The sequence below is a fragment of the Crocodylus porosus genome, unplaced genomic scaffold (assembly GCF_001723895.1).
Source record: "Crocodylus porosus isolate Cpor-Errol unplaced genomic scaffold, CroPor_comp1, whole genome shotgun sequence".
NCBI classification, from domain to species: Eukaryota; Metazoa; Chordata; order Crocodylia; family Crocodylidae; genus Crocodylus; species Crocodylus porosus.
In genome coordinates, this window is record NW_017728886.1 from 60,348,627 (window position 1) to 60,356,283 (window position 7,657).

Consider the following 7,657-nt stretch of genomic DNA (forward strand, 5'->3'; position numbering starts at 1 on the left):
CCCTTCCTTCCCAGGCAGAGCGCCACCCAGCCCGTCCCCCTCCCCCAGGCACAGTGTGGCTCTCCCAGCCCAACCCCAGTCCTGCCCCCCCTCCCCCATCCCCACTGGTGGAGTGGCCCCACTTTCAGCTACCAGGGAAGCAAATGTGAAAGCCACAGTTTTAAACCTGGCACCAAAAATGGGTGCTGAGTTTAAAACTGTGGCTTTTCACTTCCCTGCTGATGAGGATTCCAGGGCCTCAAATTCGTAGAGGCCCCTAGACTTGTGCCCAGCTTGCCCATTCATTAATTCATCTATTGGGGGGGGCAAAAATCAAGGCCCTTGGGGTGAGGAAGGAAATGGGGCAGGGGTGAGTGGAGCCCCAGCCAGGCTGGGGGGAGAATCGGAGCCTGGGTGGCTTGTCCAGGCACGGAGGGGCTCCCACTGGTGCATGCACCCTGGTGGAGGCCCATAGGGAATGTGCTTTCCAAATTTGTGCACGGGGCAAGGCAGCTGTGGCTGCATGCTGGGCTTTGCGCCCAAAGCTCTGCTGCAGCCATGTGCAGCAGCAGCTACTTCACCTGGCACACAGATGGGGGGGACATGCTCCTTGGGCCTCTGCTGGGGTGCATGCAACAGTGGGATCCCACCCACACGCCTCACCCAGTGGCAGAGGGTAAGGAGGGGGATTGTCCCTCTCCCCCAGCCTGGCCCCAGGGGCAGGGGGTGCAGCTCAGCCCAGCCATGTGCATCCTGCTGCTCCCCATGTGTGTCCCACTGCTCCTGATTGTGGAGCCTCTGACAGTCGATCTCAGTTTGGGGGAGGGTCCATCAAATTCTGTGACTAAATTTAGTATCCTGTTCTGTATAGAAGTTATATACTGAGTTATATACTGAATTTGGTAGTGTTGAGATGATGTTTTTACCATGACAGTCCAGAAGATTTCTCAGCCCAGACTAAGATTGACTGTCAGAGGCTCCTGGATTGACCAGTTGATCGTGATTGATCGGTTAATGACCACTGATGTACAGCATGCCTCTGCCTCTCTTGCCCTCATTGTCCTTTCCAAACAGGACTGTAACCAAATATTAACATTCAAGTCACATGAATCATCCCACTAGGTGTCAATAATGACAATTACATTACCTTTCTTCTCATCAATGAGAATTTCCAATTTCTCTTGCTTATTACTCAGAACTGGCACAGAGACAATTGAAAAAAATCCTTTCCTTCCCGTTTTTTGTCACTTTGGTTCAATTTGTTCATGACACAATGTGTTTGAATTGTATTTGCCTCTTTACTACTGAGCCTCCTTACTATTATAATAGTCCCCTCCTAGCTGCACCAACAAAGAGACTTAGTAACGTATGCATACGTGAGAAGCAGGACAGAAATCTCTCACAGGCTCCCTAGTGCCAAGGAGGACACAAGGTAGAATTACACTTCCATTAACTTATACACCCAACAATTGAGCTAGCTCTTTTAGCCACCACATCATACTGAGTGTTTATGATCAGTTCAGTATGTGCCTTTAAAGTCCCACTCAGCATTCCTGCTTTGAGGATTAGATCCTGTCCCTACCCCCTATCTATACTTCAAGCATTATTGCAATCTTTGTTCTTAAATTACTGATCTCATATTTGGCTATATTATTACACACTAGTCAATGAGGCTTCTTACCATAGGCTCCAAATAACTTGGTAATAACCTCTCATTATTAACCAGTTCATCAATTTTAATGTCATCTGCACACTTTTCCAACAATTGGTCATTAATTGAGTTACTTAAGAAAACTGGCCCAAGAGGACATTCCTGTTTGATTTCACCTGTATCATTCCCCATGTAGAATTACTTTCTGAGATCAGTTAGCCCATTTGTGACAGTTAATATGTGCTACATTAACAATTAATACTAAATAGAACCAAGCCAAATGTCATAATGGAGTCAGTGAAATACCTTACAACATTGGTACAACCTTACCGCATGTACAGCTACCTTGTCAACGAAATACATCATTTCATTAAAAATCTACATCAAGTTTGTTTGAGAGAACCTATTTTTCACAAAACAACCTTAACTGACATTAATGGTGTTGACATCCTCCAATTCACTACTGGTTGTACCTCATATCAGCCTTCCTAGGATTTTGCCAAAGATCAATGTCAAGTTATCCAGAGAGTAGTTACTCAGATCATCCCATTTACCAATTTTAAGACTGGTACATTTTCTTTTTTCTAACCCTTTGAAACTTCCTCACTTCCCTAGGATTTCCAAAGTATTCTACACTTCTCCATCAAATTCTGAGACTAAATTTAGTATCCTGTTCTATATAGAAGTTATATACTGAGTTATATACTGAATTTGGTAGTGTTGAGATGATGTTTTTGCCATGACAGCCCAGAAGATTTGTGGACTCTTTGCAAGAATTCTGAGTACTGAATTTGATCATCTTAATTTTTAGACTAGATTTCCAATCCAGCATATGGGGACTTCCTATTCTATTATTTCAAACTCTTCCGTCCTTTTGCAGAGGTGCCAGCATAGCTGTGCCAAATGGCCTCATTTTGAGCTAGTGACATGAAACAAGTGAAATTACAGCTTTAATGCTAGATACAGTACTTGCTATTACTCTATTTCACTCAGCTCCAGTGTCTATTCTAACATTATTTTTTTTACTCATTTATTTCTGGTGTTGGTAAACAATCTATTATAGAATCTTTCTTTGTAACTTAACTGGGAGACCCAGCATAATTTTGTCTGTCTCATCATTGGAACTTTGTCCTTCAGCTATACATTCACAAGATCATTTTGCTAATTCACGTTTGGCCAAACACCTTTGAACTCTGTTGATTGTATCTATGTTTTATTGAAACTAATCTGATCTCTTCTATGTGATTATCATTATATTTTGTTTTTTGGGTCTTGGTATATATTTGTTATCAGATGCACTTCTGTTTTTCCCCTGTTTATTAACACTTTCATGGGGTAAGCATGCTAGCTTTTCAAATAGTGGTCTTTGCAACATTAAATTCATTTCTTGCTTTAACATTACTGTGAGCTGGTCATGGGTAACAATACCTCAAATTCTTCAGGCTGTTTCCTCTGTTTATTAATCATATGTCAAAATTCACATGATTTAGCTTTACTAACTAGGTTAATACATTGATAGTTAATTGATTCTCTTAGCAAGTAGTTTATTCTCAAGGATTTACTTTCTCTATGCTTTTATTTTATATATTTCTATCATAACCCATCTTATTTCCTTCACTTTGAAAGGTTAAGTATCTCTTAAAAATTTGGATACAGACAAGCTAACACATAGTGATTTAGAAGGGGATGATGACATACTGTACATCAGCTGTTCCTCAGTAACCACCCATGTGCTTTTTCTTGGGCTTCGACAATAAAAGGGGGCATACCTACTCTTTCAAATCTTTACATCTCTCTAATGATTTTTCAACCATGCTTTGCATTTGCATTATTATGTAGCTGTATTCCTTCCTCTTGCCTTCCACATAACATTCTATCTCCTGCAAAGCTCTTCCCTTCACTAAACTTGTTTCCCCACTGTTCTTCTGGTTATCCTTATGGTATATACTTTTCTCAAGCCTTTCCTTGTTGGTACTTTATTTGTCATCCTTGTACCTTCTATTCACTTCCTTATGCCTGGAACACCATCTCATTATAATTCTTGCTTATAATTCCCTTCTTCCACAGATGTTTTCAGTGATGAATCACTGAAACGATATGCACAAAACGGCACCTAGTATTTTCCCTACGTGTTAAATATTGTTTTTGGATTGTAAGCTCCTTGGAGTAGGAACTGTGAGATTGATCCCAGAAATGGGATTTAAGGGAAATGTAGGCACTGAACATATCACAGTCCTGAAAATCCCAGCTCAGCATTTCATCCAATGCCATATCATGTGAAATCTGTAAGTAGTACTTGGATCAGGAGCTGGAACCCTCCCAGGGAAGTTCCCTAACCATTAGGTTAGAGTCACGTTCAGTTTGCTCTGTCTCTTTTCCCCCAAATAATCTTGACCTCTGTCCTGCACAGTGGCACAACTTCAGGGGACCAATGGAGAGGTCCTCCCTGTCAAAAAGCTTATACCTAGGGTTAAACACATTGTTTAGAGATGAGGATTTGAATCATTGTAGTCTTAGGAAGATAATTGATTCCAGGTCTCCCACATCATGGCAAATGCTTTAAATGCTAGACAATCAAATAAATGATAGGTACTAGCTCTTCCTTTGACTATATTTTAAAAGAAAATGCCTAGCTTTGCCCAAGCACTGCATGGGGAGGGTAAGCATTTAATAGGGGTCCTGGATTCTGCTCTAGAAGTAAGGGTCCCAACACCTTTTAGGTCTAGTCCTATGTTTTTGTAAATATTTGAATGAACTGTCAGCAAATAATAAAGTATCAAATACTCAGGTGCTCTCACATATAGCAGTCTCCTTCCTATGTTTAGAGCAGGCTTCATCAGATATATTTGAGCCAGTGTTTAACAACATAGCAAGGTGGTATGTACTACCTCAACCAATCTTTGGTTGTTCTAGGTAAAGATCTACTTTATAACTTGGTCATGATTCTTTCATTCTACTTAGATCCAATTTTTTTGCAATGTTCATTGATCTCCCCTGAAAAATATGTTAAGTTGGTAGACTGAATTGCTGGAAGAACTTTTAGCTCTGTTTAAACATTTGTGCATCAGAGAGCTTGCTTTCAATATCCTTTTTGTAACCCTAAGCAATAAACATCAACAACAACCAACGTTTAAGTTGTATCAATGAACTAACTGTATTTTGGGTCACCCCTGATGCTTGTATGAGGAATGGCAACTACATGCAATTTGGAAACCAACTTCAGGTAAGCAACACATTGTTATAAATACCACAACTCCCTCTCCCTCTGAGAAGGGAAATTAATGAATATTGCAACCAGCAGGATCAAATTTATAAAAAAGGAACTTGCTTAGGACAATCAGGAGGAAATAAGATAAATAATCAATGGAAACAATAAATATCAGTTGTGACATAATTGAAGAACAAAAATCAAGGACTTGAGAAGTACAATACTACCCTCTCCATTAATCAAAGTTAATGCAATATTTCAGATGGTACTTACTCAGAGCTTTTTTTCTTCTGTGTACTGTGTCAGTAAGAGCAAATGCTAAATAGAGTATGCATATTTTTCTTGCTGCTTTTCCTTGGCATGTAGAATGTGCTTTTTTGCTTATTTACTGCAGCATTTATAGGATTTTTAAGTCTGTGAAAAAGTTACTATTAAAGTATTCAGTAGCTTCTGTTGAATACAATCTCTTTTAAGATTTGAAGTAGAAAGGTTAAAAATATGTACCCAGGACTTCCCAGAAAAGATAAACTAAGTTAGAAATGATTACATTTAGTATATTCATCTTGTGGTGCTCTCTCCAGAGAAGGTGAGGCAGCTTGCTGGGATGATATGTGCAAGTGCTACAATCCAGTTTAGAGATGCAAGTTCAGAGTAATGCTTCTGTCCATAGTATTAAGAGATTATAATCACAGGACACATCACCCTTTCCTGCATTCAATGTAGTTCTTCAGAGGTATTTGTTTAGCAAAGGCACATTTGGATTTTTACTGATAGTACTTGGTTTTAGGTCTGCACAGCTGCTTTCTAGTTTGCTACCACTGTCACTGATAGACTTCCCCAGCCCTACCCCAACCAGAAAAATGGTTGGCATAGAAAACTATCACCCTTTCTCTCATCTGTCCTGGATCCAGAAACTGGGTGCTGCTGTTTCTCCTTTTCTTCCCCCGGAGACAAAAGGGAGTAGGAGTCGCCATCCACCTCCAGAAGGAGCTTAGCATGCAATGAACAAAAGTGCATTAAGGTAGGTGATTGTTAAGGGCCTTGAGCTTGTCCTGCTTCTCCCCGGTTCTTTCTGCAGAGAAGCAGTCTCTTGGGTGGCCACATACTTCAACTCAAAAAACCTGTTACACTACTACCAGCTAGAACCAAGATATGGTGGTAGCAGAAAAGCTAGGCCCTGATTTTTTGCACATTGCACCATGTCCATACCAATGGAAAAGGCAAGCCTCTGTCACCAGACCAGTCAGAATTCCTATAAAGATGTTACGAAGCCCACATCCTCTAAAAGGCTGTTGTTAAGGTGCCAGTAAGATGGCCTTACTTGCTGAGGTGTTTACATATCCATCACAGACTCTAGAGGGAGGTTCATGAAACAGGCCTACCTGATGTTCGAGAAGCAGACCTGCAAGGTGTTCGGCTGTGAGACATAAATGTGGTCCAGCCAGGTGATAATCATTCCAGATGTACACTAGGGAAGAGATGGTCAACTGAGGATATCTGCAGTGGTCTCTGATATGAGTCTGCCCCTCCAGGGTGGTATTATAGTCTTTATCTGGGACTAGGCACTTGCCATGATCCAAGTTACTGGGGAAGGCAGATGTTAGCATATCAACATGCACTTGCATATCTCATTAATACAGATTAAATTCAGTACTACTCCTTCTTCATGATACAACTTCAACCACTCCCAGAGCCAAGACATAGGTGTGAGGAAAACAAGGTCACCCACCTGAAGACAAGATCCAAGTTCCCTCAGTAACTGAGAGCAAGTCCCAACAGTGGAGGGACAGGGGGTGGAGATAGGCAGACAAGAGCAAAAGTTCATGGCTTCAGGTAGCAGAGGTGCAATAACAAGGGAAGAAGAAGGATCTCCCCAAAATGGATCCTCTCTGTTCACCCACTGAGCATCCCACATCATCACTGTTGACAGCAAGGCTTCCCAGGTCAGTCCAGCCAGGAGGAGAGGCCCATCCCAACACCCAATGGGACCAGTAGGTGGCACAAGACAGAAGAGCCACCCCTGAGAAACAAGAGTAGGATACATGTGAGGACCCTTCATTTACCTAGGTACTTCAGATGCTCCCATTGCCAATATCCCCTGGGCCTTCAACACCTGAAAGTAAACAGCCTTCCTGCACACCTTTGAGGCTGTTGCTATACCCAAAAGCCCCAACACCTATGTAGAAACCTACATACTAGTCTTGGGGTTGAGTGAGGGGACCACCAGAGGAAAATTGATGTCTTGCTTGTAGGTCAGGTTGGGGAAAGAGATCCTGATCACGGTAGGTAGGAAAGGGGGAGGCTGGACTGTGATTGGTGATAGCATGGCAGCAAATATGTTTATGGCCACTTGGCCATATTCTCTGGGAAGTGGAGGAGTGGGGGTCCCTGAGGTAATGGAAGGGGTGGCAGACAGATGAGGAATCAAAAGAGTCAGCATCCAAGAAGTTCAATTCCTCTGATCACTTTTGAAAGCTAATCCATTACGACATTTTCTGGTGCAGTCTGGATACAATAAGTATTTGAACTTTGTAAAAAGTTTTACAATCAGCTTGTCTCATCTAATGTTAAAGGTATGAACATATTTGTTGAGTGAGAGGGACTGAAAACCATTTTGAAAAACAGGTAAACTCTAATCTTCATGTGCAGGAATTTCAATAAATACTTCCAGGAAAGGTACAAGTTCCCAGCATACCCCATTGCATATGAAAGCAAAAATGAACTGGGATATATCTTTGACTTAGGGAATGAAAAACTGAAGTTTTACTTCTAGGATGTAATAGGATAGGCATCTCTAAATTAATAAATATTGCAAAAGA